The sequence below is a fragment of the Octodon degus genome, unplaced genomic scaffold (genome assembly GCF_000260255.1).
Source record: "Octodon degus isolate 3935 unplaced genomic scaffold, OctDeg1.0 scaffold00184, whole genome shotgun sequence".
Lineage (NCBI taxonomy): Eukaryota > Metazoa > Chordata > Mammalia > Rodentia > Octodontidae > Octodon > Octodon degus.
In genome coordinates, this window is record NW_004524760.1 from 3,406,888 (window position 1) to 3,420,462 (window position 13,575).

The window sequence follows — 13,575 nt, forward strand, 5'->3', positions numbered from 1 at the left end:
CAATGACCTGTCATGATGTTGCTTTAAAGACTACATATGGGCACTGTGGTTAGACCCATTTGCATTGCTTAAAGCGGATTGAAGAGATAAAGGCGAAACTTAGCCAGCTCTGCACATATCAATACATGGAAATAAGGTCAGGTTCAGTAATTATCTCCATTCAACCAAAATGGAGACAACTGCTCTTCTTTCAAGGAGAGCCAAAAAAAGAAGAAGAAGAAGGAGAAGGAGAAGGAGAAGAAAAAAAGAAAAGAAAGAAAAAAGAAAAGAAAAGAAAAAAAGGCTGGGGAGATGGTTCAGTAGAACAAGCGCTTCCTTGGTAAGCGCAAGGGCCTCAGTTCAATCCCCAGTTCCACCAAAAATAAAATAAAATAAAGGAGAGTCATCCAAGTGGTCCTCCACAGGTACCTAGAAAGGGAATAGCTGAATTGAATGGAGTTTCTATTGTTAGGTTTTTGAAGAATCTTGATAGCGATTTCCATAGTGGTTATACTAGTCTACGCTCCCACCAGCAATGTAAAAGAGCTCCTTTCCCCCTCAGCCCATCCAGCATTTATCATTATTTCATTTCTTAATGATGGCCATCCTATTTACATTTCTCTAATGGACAGAGATGTTGAACATTTTTTCATGTATTTATCAACCAACCTGTACACTGTAGGTAAAAAGACAACCTACAGAATGGGGAAAAAAAAAATTGCCAGCTAGTCCTCAGACAGCAGGCTAACATCTAGACTATATAAAGAATATAAAACAATAGGATCTCAAGAGTAAAAGATGCAATAAAAATGGGTGAGTGAAATAAATAAACACCTCAAAAAAGGAGTTCAAATGGCCAATAAGTCACTCACTCTTAAATGTGAGTGAACTCCAGTACTAATAAATAATTTAGGAAAATCTTTATGAAGAAAGATTGGAGTAAGGATAATAGAAAAAAGAGAATGGAAAATAAGATAGAGATAAGATACTTTTTAAAAAATCTATACTTCATTTTTAGAGAGGAAAAAAGAAAGGATTGCATCTATAATACAAGATCAAGGTAGTACATGTAGCACAGCCAGGGCTAGGAGACCACTCCTCATTGGTCCACTTGAATTTGGGCAACACTCCCACGGCTAATCCTCCTTCCATTTTCTTAAGAGAAACAAGAAAATCTGAGTGAATTACAGTATTAGCAGATAACTTAGGAAAATCTTTATGAAGAAAGATTGGAGTAAGGATAATAAAAAAAAAAAACAATGGAAAATAAGTTTGTTATTTTAGTTAAATAACAAAGACACAGGAAATTCTGAACATGTGTGTTAGGCCCCACAGCCTGAACCTCAATAATCTTTTCCCCATTTAAATTTCTTGAAAGTTTTATACATAGCAACCACGTCTCCTATCTGCAATTAAGACAGAGTGAACTCTGGGAGAGTCGTGTACACTAGGAACCCTAAGATGACTCAGCACCCTGTCAATCATATTCAGAGAGATCCAGTGAGAAGTATCGTGGGCAGGGTACATATTCTATTACAATCCAAAATCTGAATTATATTGGGGCCACTTCCCTGGCAAGCACAAGGGCCTGAGTTCAATCCCTGGTTCCACAAAAAAAAAAAAAAAAAAAAAAATCTGAATTATATTCCCTCTTTCTTTCTGTTCCCTGAATGTTCTTGAGGCACCTTTCCATTTGCACCATCTTTTTATTTCTTTCCCTGAACACATCTTTCCATCAACTTCAATAAACATAGTTGCTTTCTCTTTTGCCACTGGGTGTATATTTGTAATTCTTTGCTCACCAAACACAAGAACCTGGAATCTATCTCTCAGAAGCAACACACAGTACCAAAGGTATCATATGAGGTGAGAAGCGCATAAAAATGATAACATGACTTTTTTAAACATTCTCATGAAAGTTGGAAGATAAAAATAAGAGAAAAAATTAATGGAAGAGGTAAAACCAAGGGACTTCAAAATGTGCAAAAATTATAAGATTCACTCACTAAAGGAAGAAAATTACTGAAAGATTGAAGAAGAACTTCCAGAACTCGAAGACCTAACTGTCCTGATGGGAACATCCAACCAAGTATTTGACACAACAAACAAAACAAGCAAAATACATCAAATCTGATCACCTTTAAATTTCAGATCACTGGGAAAGGAGAGAAGACTTTCCAGGCTCTGCTCTGCTTCAGGGAGGAGTGAGCAGCACACTGTGGATCTGCGGGTTTCCAGAGAGCAGGAATTGGCATCGGTGACTCCAAGATATATTTTGTTAGGTCCCACACAGCATTTTCAAAGCCAGGAAATTTTATATTTAAAGGTCTCTGGCTTTTTGGGAAAACTGGAGGGCTGGACAACACTGAGTCACTTCCCTGAACTGTCTGCCTGCGGCTGGGTCCCGGACCTCCATTGGTCACAGTGCCCGGCACACATTTATATTCCTGCCTGGCCGTGCTCCTGCTGTGTGGGCTGATGGGCAGGCATGCTGGCCAGCGTCCCCAGCCGGACAGAGAGGCTCTTCACTGGCAGCCTCTGGCCACTGCCTTTCTCCACACAAGGAAAAGAGAGTTGCATGAATTCAGAGGGTGGCAGGCCCAAGGTACAGAAAGAGCAAGCCTTACAAGGAGGAAAACTGAATCAGATGAATCCTCAAGGACTCAGTCAGGTTCTGCAGCCTTCCAGCTTGGGTCTAGCGCCTCCACTGCTCCATCAACATAAGGGACAAGACTTGACCCTTAAGGTGTCATAAGGTAGCTTGGGGGTCAGATGGCTGGCTTGCATGATCAGGCTCCTTTCACAGTTGGTCCTGGAATTCCTGAGCCCAGACACTCCCTTTGCTGGTGAACTGGTAGAGGGCTTTCTGTTACCTACAAGTCAGGGCTCCCGAACAATGATCCTGCCGGGCACACTTGCAGAGAGAGGGACAGCTTGAATTACTGCACTAAGAGGAGCCCAGGGACTCTGGCTTCACAGAGGCAGACAGGATTTAAGGTCTTTCCGTCCCTTGCTTTCTTGAGGAATTCTGCTAGATTACTCATATGATTTGATTTTCTTCTCACCTAGGAATATACTCTATTTTTTTTTCTTAAAAGTAATCTGTGAAGCAGGTATGATGACATATACCTGTACTCCCAATGTTCTAGAAGGCTGAGACAAGAGGTTAACAAGTCTGAGCCCAGTCCAGGCAATTCAGCGAGACCCTGTCTCAGAAAGTGACATGTGAAGCAAAGGGGCTGGGACAGTACAACTGGTGAAGAAGGCTGCCAGCCCTGCTGTGCGGGGTAGCACCTCCGTCTGCGCAAGCACTTCCTATTTCGTGCACTACTGGGCCTATGCACCCAGCAGAATCAATTCCAGGGCATAGCTGCCCTCGCGGCATCTGTGTGCCTCTCCTCCCCCGTGTGGTGTTAAGGGGACAGTGCTTGGTGTGTCCACTGGCAGCGTCTCATGGAAGTAAAGACAGCCCTTAAAAGAAACAAGTGCTTTTCCCTGGGCTGTTTACAGAGCTGTAACCCTTGTGTCGAGCTCCCTCACAGGGAGGTCCTTCCTTGATTGCTGATAGTCTGTGTACTTTCACCATGTGTGGCGGAACCATGGCCAGGCCCACGCTGCAACACAGGGTGTAGCCAGGCTGTGTGTGCCGGGCCCACCCAAGGAGCTAGCTGCTGGGTCTCCCTGCCTCTCCAGTCTCCCCAAGAAGCCTCTGTTCTCCTGTCTGGCACCTGCTCCCAGTGCCTTCACCTGAGGGTCGAGGCGTGGTGCTGTGCACAGCCCTCATAAGCCATTCTCCAAAAGCAGTCACTGTGTGCTGCTCTCTGGGGAGACCAGGAAAGGGAGATAGTGAAAGGGCTGGCAAGGGAGTGTGGCTTCTATCTCACTCTCTGACCAGGCACCTGCACCAAGGAAAGGTGTCTTGGGAAACCCAGATCACTTGGAGGTGCTGGAAACATTCTGAAGGCCACATGGCTGGCTGCAGCTGTGGGAGGCAGGAGGGCAGAAGGGCTGAAGCTGCCAGTCTTGACATAAGGACAACAGCATGGGACCCATCATGGATTAGGCTGACAGGTGACAAAGAGCCCTTAGGGCAGAGACTGGAAAAGGAGGAGTAAAGAGGAAATCAAGGAAACCAGGCCTACACCCATAACCCTTGCACTCTGGAAGTTGAGGCAAGTAGATCACAAATTTGAGACCAGCCTGGGCAACTTATTTAGCAAGAACCTATCACAAGAAAAAAAGAAGAAAGAAAGAAAGAAAGAAAGAAAGAAAGAAAGAAAGAAAGAAAGAAAGAAAGAAAGAAAGAAAGAAAGAAAGAAATCAAGCAAGCAAGCAAGCAAGCAAGAAAGCAAGGGTTGTAGCTTAGTTCAAAGGCCTTGAGTTCAAACCCCCCAGTACAGCAAAACAATAGAAGCTCCAGAGCCCTGAATCATGGATATGAGGTTCCAATGGCCCTTGAAGCTGCTGCCCTCTTGTGCCTTCTATAGGGGAAAAGGGACAATCGTTCAACCCATCAATCATGCTACAGTAACACAAGTGAGTCTTAGCAGCTGCAAGCTGGGGATGGACATGAGGACTGCAATTCGAGGAGTCAGCTAAACCTACACTTTTGCCCAGCTCCTACCTTTCCTGGTGACCCTGGCCACTCCATTCCCTCCACTAAGTCTTGCCTTCTCACCTACAAAGTATCATAAGACTGCTGCTTCACAGAGTCGTCACACAGATTAAAGATACAAGGGGCATAGACCTCCTCACAGGGCACCGGCTCTTGGCAGAGTGGTAAAATATGAAGGAAGGGCTCTCCATGGCATTATGTGGGTACCTGACTAGGTATCAAATCAGTGAGTCCATATTAAACCTTATTGCATTACAACTTAGCATCAACACTTCCTGTCTCTCACTCCCCAAACTAAGTCTAATCCCACTGGTGTCACCCCTAAGGAGCTGTCATTCATTCTCACTTGCCATCCCCATGGCCCAAGCCCCTCACTGTGACCCCCTTGATTGCCTCCAAACCCCTCATACTCTAAACCACAGCCCTGCCACTCCATTTCACTGAATGGCATTGTTGCAGTCAGGGTTTACAAGGGGAACAATTTAATACAAGACATAATTTATAGGATTATTTTATCATAGTCACCCAAAGAGTCATATACAAAGTGAAAGCACAAAATATATTCACACACTAAAGACCCAAAGAATCCAGCTGAGGGCCTGGATCCCATGGCAATGTCTTTCATGAGTCCAGCTAAAGACCTAAAGTCCATGACAATGCCTCATGCAAGTCTGTTTCTTGGATTTGTGCTAGGAAGGCACCCAGGTCAGCAATGGAAGCTAGAAAGTCTGCACCAAATGGATGAAGGGTCTGTGCTAGCAGGCTGAGAGAATCTACAGTGGAGCCAGGAAGCAATGCTCAAAGTAAGGACCAGAGATCCCCCAAAGTGAACCACAGCCATTCTCAGCAGCAATGTCCCAGACTCCTCTGATGATAAGAACAGCCAAGTTCTTCTCAGGAAAGCCAGTAGGACAAACTTCCAGGAGAACTAACAACCCCAGAAAAACCAACAGCCTCCCAACAGCTCCCCTTCTTTAGTTCTCATTTTTATGCTGTTGGCAACAACCCTCATCTCAGCCTCCCACACCCAGCACTGTGCTGGTTAGTTCAGCTGGGTGTCACAAGTTGACCACCAGTTGTCAATCCACCACAGGCATCATGTGCTCACCTGTTTTAGTAGTTTTCTGTTGCTCTTCGAATGAAATCCATCATCATTTGTAGTACTATACCAGGAGTGAATTAGATGAAAACAACATAGATCATTGTCTGGCAAGTGGAAGATACTAAACAGTAACTGTTATTTCCTTTATTCATGCCAGGCCAGTACCTAGACACAAGTACTCAATAAATACTGGTAGAATGATGAATGTTCTCTATCCTGTATGGTATTGTGGCTCACATATGCTCAGCAATGAGCAGTTATTGACATTTTTATTCCATGGCTCAGCTGAGTCTTGGGTAGATAAAGTTTATATTTGGTGCAGAATTAAGAATACAGTTCCTACATGGGGCCAGGGAGATGGCTCAGTAGGATAAGCACTTGACTGGCAAATGCAAGGATCTGAGTTCAATCCCCGGTTCCACCAAAAAAAAAAAAAAAAAAAAAAAAAAAAAAAAAAAATCTAAAAAAAAAGAATACAGTTCCTACAAAATGGCATGGAAAAGACATTCTGGTTGTAGGAAGAGAAGATGTGAGGTAGAATTTTTTTGGTAGAGGATGACTGGGGAGTAACTTATAGAATGTTTTGATGGGGCTGGAGAGATGGCTCAGTGGTCTAAAGCACCTACTTGGAACAAGCTTGGCTAAAGCACAGGGACCGCGGTTCGATCCCCCAGCACCACATGCCAGCCAGCCACGCCCCCTGGTGGGCTGAGCTGGCCACACACACACACACACACACACACACACACTAAATAAATGTTAAAATAAATACATAAATAATTTTTAAAAAAAGCATAAAAAAAAAGAATGTTTTGAAAGCACTTCTGGATTTTATGTTCTTCAAGTGGCATACTGAAATATTAGAAATGTTGTTATGTCATCTAATTCCCCTTCCTTTAGGACTGCTGAGTGCTGAGTGCTGTACTTATTCTTAGTACAGAAACAAGATATACAACACAGGGCCAGGGAGATAACTTGGCAGTCTAAGTGCCTGCCTGGCAAGTGCAAGGACCCAGGTTAAAACCCTGGTACTGCATACTGTGCCAACCCTGGAACCCTGGGCACACCATGCTAGCCACTGAAACCAGGCGTGGTGACCCACACCTGTAGTCCCAGTGCTGGGGAGGCTGAGACAGGGGGATGACTACAAGACCAAGCTGTGTAGTGAGACTCTGTACCAAATCAATCAATCAATCTTAGAAAAGAAGATATACAATGCAATGACTTGGGTCCTATACACATCTTTAAATGGTTTTGTATCACTGTTTGTTTGTTTGTTTTTTCAGTACTGGGGATCAAAATCAGAACCTTCCACTTGCCAAGCAGGCACTTATGCCTCTGAACTGTCTCCCCAGCCTGGCTCACAGTTTTAAAGCAATCATTAAGCACCTTAGCCTGTGTGCTAGAAAAATTTCCACATATCCCAGGAGCAAGCTCTACTAAATATACTTGATGGTAGAATGGTAGCATGACTGTGAGCTTCAGAGATCATTGGAACACACCTTGTTCCTAACCCCATGCAGGTAGGAAAGTCCTCTGAATCATTACAGTTTGTGGTGGTGCAGAGACCCTGGGTCATTAATTACCAGATTTCCATATGTATGAAGAGGCCCCCCCCATGTATATGGAGATAAGAAAAGTGGCCTGTCTCCTCAGACAAAGCCACCGTGCACCCATGACCTACCACAGGCTCCAACAATAGTTGATCTATAGTGTCAGCTGGCATGGACAGAGATGGAGATGGAAGAAACCATCAGCTGTCCTGGCAGTTCAGCGAAGGAGAAAAAGATGTATTTTAATTTCCAGGGGCAGCCAGGCAGGCACCTATCTGTAATCCCAGCACTCTGAGAGGCTGAGGCAAGACTTAGAAGTTCAAGCTCAGCAATTTAGCAACTTAGTAATACTTGGTCTGAAAAATAGAAAAAATTAAAGGGTGTAGCTGGATGCAAAGGATCCGAGTTCAATCTTCACACACACACACACACACACACACACACACACACACACACACACAAATCCCAGCAGAGATTTTGATATGAGAAGTGGGCTGCAACCATTCTCAAATCCCCTTTCTTCTGAAAAGACCAGAAGGTAGTCAGTCATCACCTAGGCCCTTCTTCACGTGAATACCTTCTTGAAGTCTTTGCTCAGAAGAAGCCGCTGGGCTCTGAAGCAAATTCACCAAACAGTTGGAACTAGCTGAATGCACAGCATCTGGGAACTTGTTGAAAGGCAGAGGACTTGTCAGGAGGTCCCAGGAGGAGACTGCAGTTCAAAGTCCCCGGGAAGCCAAGCTGCTGCCCATGGGCAGCTCCAAGGTCTGGGGTTGGCAGTTTGCTCTAGGGTTTTCAAGAGGATCTGTCATGGGACAGAGCCCCAGAAAGTCCCCCAGCGGAGGAGGAGCCCTACTCCGACCCTACCTGTAGGATACATTGACAGACTCCTGTCACAGGAAAAGAAAGCTCAGGACTAGTCAGCTGGAGGCACAGAAAAGATTCATTTGGAAAAGTACACAGGCCAGAGTAGCACGCAGGCATACAGAGAAGGAGATCCACGGTTCTGTGGGGCTGGGTATATTTATGTGCGGGCTTTCGGGTGGGCATCGGTAGAACTTGTAAATCTAAGGGAAGAGGAGATAAAGGGGTGACTCACAGGTCACAGCCACCCCTGGTGACAGAGCTATAGCCATCCATACAGGAGAAAAGGCCCCTTTATAGGTAGAAAAGGATTGGCCCAGGTTTAATGTGTCCTGGGGATAATTCTTTAAGCTGAGTTTGTGTCCTGAAACTATAGTTTTTATTAAAAATATGAATTTTAAATTGTGATTTTCTTGTCTCTTTTCTATTTTTCCTCAGAAGCAGGTAGGCCTAGCCTGCTGCCAGCCTCCACATCAGGTTCCTTGTACTCCCGAGAGCCAGTCACCCTCTCTGCGACCAGGACCCTGAAAACACATGCCTTCCTCAGTGTTGAGTGGTTGCCACACTTCCTGAGATGGAAATGACGGCTCCGGGCTGTCTTTGCTTCCCAGGACCTTCCCTGATGCTTCTGTTGTTGATTTTTACAAAGAAAATAAGCAAACAACTAGAAGAAAGAAAACTGGTTCACATGGATACTCCTGTTCTGTTCACTTTAAAACTGATGGAATTCCTGCTTTAGCTCAAAATATCTGTTGACCTTATTCTCCAACTTCAGCATTTAAGGCAGACCCTCTGCTGGGTAATTCCATCTTTGGTGCTGTTTGTGTTTATGTCCCAGACCCAGAAAAAATAAATAGCTACATGGTATTGAAATCACCTGTCAAAATACCCACTGCAGTTCTAGGGCACAAAGAAAAGTCTTTCAATGTGATTGGCTCACTTGCTTGAAGGATTTCAAAGGCTGTTTATCTCATTTAGCTTTTTTTTTTTTTAAAGGACCTGTAATTACTGCATTTTGACCCCAAGACAGCCAATTACTTCACAAAAGCCCTCTCCAGGAAGCCCAACATTAGCCTGCCTAATTAGGCTGACGTCACTGCTCTTATCACAATGCAGATGGACACAGCCTGCCAGTCAGAGGCGACTGCGGGTGGCACTGCCGGCTGTGTTGTATGTTGTTGTTTTTTTTTACTACTTATTTTATGTGTTCCTTGAAGCAGGATCCCTTTCCCAGAGACAGACTTCCATCAAAAGAAAAGATCTCCCAAACAAATTGCTCTCTTTTATTATTGCATGAGAAGGAGAAAGGTGGCAGAAAAAAATGTAAGAAGGAGAAGCAGAACACAGAGAAGGAAGAGAGGAAGCAAAAGTGGAAGGGAGGAAGAAATGGAGGGAGGAGGAAGAAGAAGAAGGAGAAGAAAGAAAAAGGAAGACAACAGTAGCTGTAAATTCTTCTGAACACAGAAAATGGTTCTTTACCTTTGGGTTTGTTGTTTCTGCAGGTGAGGTCCGTTTGCTGGTCCCCGTTGTCCTCCACGCTCTGGGGGTTCTGTGAGGTTAAGCAAATTAAAAGGAAACTAATTCCCAAGTTTTCACAATTCTCTCCTCAAGACCCAGACATCTCCAGGAGTCACATGAGGCGGGTGACAAAGTCATCAGCCCTCATCACACAAGAACAAGTGGATAGAAGATGAAGTGTCTGCTTCTGGCTGCTCAGCCCTCAGCCAGGCCTGAGAATCACGAGGCTGGAGGTACACATGTCCCTCGCCTGGCCTTTAACCCCAGGACAAGCCAGCAGTGAAATGAGGCTGGCACTCCAGGAGGTTTGCAAGAGCAGAAGGAAAATGAGTGATTCCCTTGTAGATGCTCAAACTTGAGTCGCCTTGCTAATGCCTACCAAGGTGCCTCTTAAGATAGGGAGGTGGCTGTTTGGGTTGGGTGGGTCTCAGCAGAAAGTGGCCCAAGTCAGCTTGAATCATCTTTCTTTAGGGTCCAGAATGGACTATGCAAGCCCCAGGAGGTGCTGAAATAAAAGTATTCTGACACTTGATAGAACAATACGGAAGACTTCATTCAGAACAATCACAAAGGCATCAAGACCTTTGAAACCAGAGACAGACGGGGCTTAACTCCACAGCCAACACCACCAGCCAGGGATTTACTACGCTGTGCAGATTTCGGGCGCCATCCAGTAGGAGCAGCAAGAGTAGAGGAGTCATCAGCGCAGCTAGTTAACAAGAGTCTCACTGAAGGTAGCCACAACATCAGATACTGAGGGTGAGGGTGAGGCATTTAATTATATCTCACGGGTGACCTGATATCAAGGGAGGGGCAGATTTGCTAAACTGAGATAGCACAATCCTTGGAACAACTGGGTGAGGCAGGGCAAGGACAGGGCTTGTGGACAGGGTCACAGTGAGAAGGGCCAGAAGCAGCCAGAAGCAAAGTTAAGGAGACAGCAGTAGTCAGTGGGAGGCATGGGAGGCGTGAAGGTGTGGCAAACACCTGCACCTTCTGCTTAGTGGTGGTTTCAACAGCTGAGACAGACTCTTGCCAGCCCATGAGGATCAGGAAGGGAGCCATTCCATAGAAGGGAAGAGCCACTCCTGTGGGCTGCTGAGCCAGATTCCCCATCCATACTTGTTCCTTACGTAAGGGTTGCTTACTGAGCGGAGTGGAGACCCTTAGGGACCCAGTTGGGTGCAGTCAGCAGCACTTGCTGTAGCGGGCCTTAGGAGGAGGGATGCCTCCTCAGCTCTACCTCCTGGGCTGTGGCGCTCCCACAGGAAGTTCCTGAGACACACAGGAAAGGTGACAGTGACAGACGCATGTGGTAAGGGACTGGAAGGGTGCACCGAGGGTAGATTCAACCCATGTGTAGGAACCCTTTTAGAGAATTTAGAAAAAAAAAAAAAAAACACAACATACTGCAAAGAAAGTTCACAGGGCCGTAGGGTAGAGCAGGGGCCCTGCTCTCTGAGAAGACTAAGGCATAGGTGTGCATACTTGATTCCTAAACATGCCTCTTCCTTTCCATCTGGGCCTTGCAGTGGACAGGGGTAAGCAGATCCCATTCAGAGAACAAGAGCTGGTCCACCTCTTTAAGGATAACCACCAAGACACTGAGTATACAAGCAGACAGTGGCCAGACCAGATGTAAAAATAGACTACAGACCCACAGTCTGCAGCAACAGACCAGGAAACCAAAAACCAGACTTGAAAGAAATCAGACCATTATCTCCAGCAACTGGCCCAGGAAGCCAACCAATAACCTCTGTTACAATCACAGCTCCAAAGGTAGAGAGCTGACAACTATCTTGAGTTTTGTCACAGAATCCAGTTTAGAAGCAAATACGAGGCACCTAGCAGTGCCATGGATGCCCAGCTGCTGGCTGGCTGCCTGCAGGTCTGTGTCCACTGCCTGCAATCACAGGGCCCTGAAGCCTCCCCCTCCTCACTATTCCCCCCACTGCCGCCTCTGCATCTCCACCAGATGCTGCAGCAAGGTCTGAATAAACAGCCTTCACTTGTTCTCCCTGGGTGGTCTCTATTTACTTCCACACCATAAATGGTCATCTACATCTTGCAGCAGGAGTGTTTACACCCACAAACCTGCTAATTTGAACATTGGAGGTTATTTTTACCATTAATTTCATGTATTTCAACCACAGGTGGAAGATGATAATGGACATTTATCATTTCTACATACCCACAAGTAAATAACATAATTCCATCAGCCACCTGCAGTAAGAAAAAAACAAGTAGGAACCTAAAAGGCAAAGGTTCCAGTCTGACTGCACCACTGGTGTGTTTTTGCATCAGCATCTGGCTCTGGGGTGTTATTTTTGGGTTCTCTGAGATATGGAAATTGTAGGACATGGTGGCTACGGTGACCCATAGTTCTTGCATCTGTGATTTCATAAAGCTTGAGTATCCCATTCTAGTCCTCCATATGCAGATTTCAGGGTCAGCAAATCCTCCATGTTGTGGTGGTGCGCACCTGTAACCTCAAGACTGAAGAGGCAGAGACAGAAGATTGCAGAGTGTTATGGTTTGTGTCTAGTTGTTCCCCAAAAGCTTCATGCAGTCATGGGGCAGACGTCTAAAGGTTGTGATTAATTCATGATCCAGTGAATTGTGGGTGTGAGTGCTACACCCAGCCCAGGGTGGGTAGCCTGAATGCAACACAAGGAAGGGAGAGAGGCTTGCCTTCTACTTCTCGGCCTGTGCTGCCACTGCTGCTCCTCCCTTTTGGCTCTTGCTGTTTTCCACCATGAACTGCTGCGCTCTGCCATGTGCCACTCTGCCTTGGAGCTAGCCCAGTATGGACTGAAACTTCCACAAACTGTGAACTAAATAATCCTCTCCTTCCTTAATGTTGGGTGTCAGGTATTTTGCCCCAGCAAGGAGAGAAAAGTAACTGAGACACAAGGATTTCTCAACCTTAGCAATTTAGCAACTTAGGGAGGTCATAATAAAAATGTTATTTTTGTCATTAATTTCATGTGCTTCAACTATAGCTGCAAAATTTTTAAAATTAAATTAAATTAAACATTTTAAAGAGGGGCTAAGGATGTAGTAAAGTAGAAAAGTCCCAGGTTCAATCCCCAGTACCATGCACAAAGCAGTTTTTATAAACATGAAATGCTAAGGTATCTTCTTTAAGAGACTATCTTTGTTTATTAAATTTTTTTCATTCAAAATGTTTCAACTATTTCTGAATTGTGAGGGAAATGGATAGAAACTTCTCTTCCATCAGCTCCAAAAATTTACTGAAAACCCACGCTGTGAGAGTCATAGCACTAGATTATCTAATGGCTTCATATAGAAGAACGATTTGGTTTGTGGGTCCTTGAGGACCTTACCAATTAGAGAAAAATAGAATTTGCACTTGTAGATCTAACTAAATAATACAGATGCCAAGACGTGGATCTGGAGGGGAAAGGTAGAAGATGTGGAGAAATTCTCAGTGGTCTTATCTTGGGGAAGGTGGGATTGCAACTGGAATTGAGGGATGAAGAAGAAAGCAAAGAGGTCGTTCTAGAAAGAACCAATGATGGGAGTCAAGAGACGCCAGGTTATGTTTAGAGGCAGACCGAGTGCTTTGAGGCAAGAGAAATCGCTGCTACTGGCAAGGTTACTTCACATTGAAAGGCCAGATTGAACTGCTAACTCCACACTTCAGAGTTTCAAGTTTTCTAATTATTGCTGTTGCCCTTTCCATTTTTAAATCTTTTATTATTATTTTACTTAGAAGTATAGTGAAACAGACTCCTCCTAGGAATTTAAAGAAAGAATGTAGTGAACAAGAGAAAGAATGCTGGAATGTTTGCCTTTTTTCCTGGGTGTGCCCTTAGTTATCGTTAGTATTGCTTTATCTCTTATTGTGGGAAAATATACATAAAATGTACCATTTTTCAGTGTATGGGTCAGTGGTATTAAGTGCATGTACTTGGTCATGC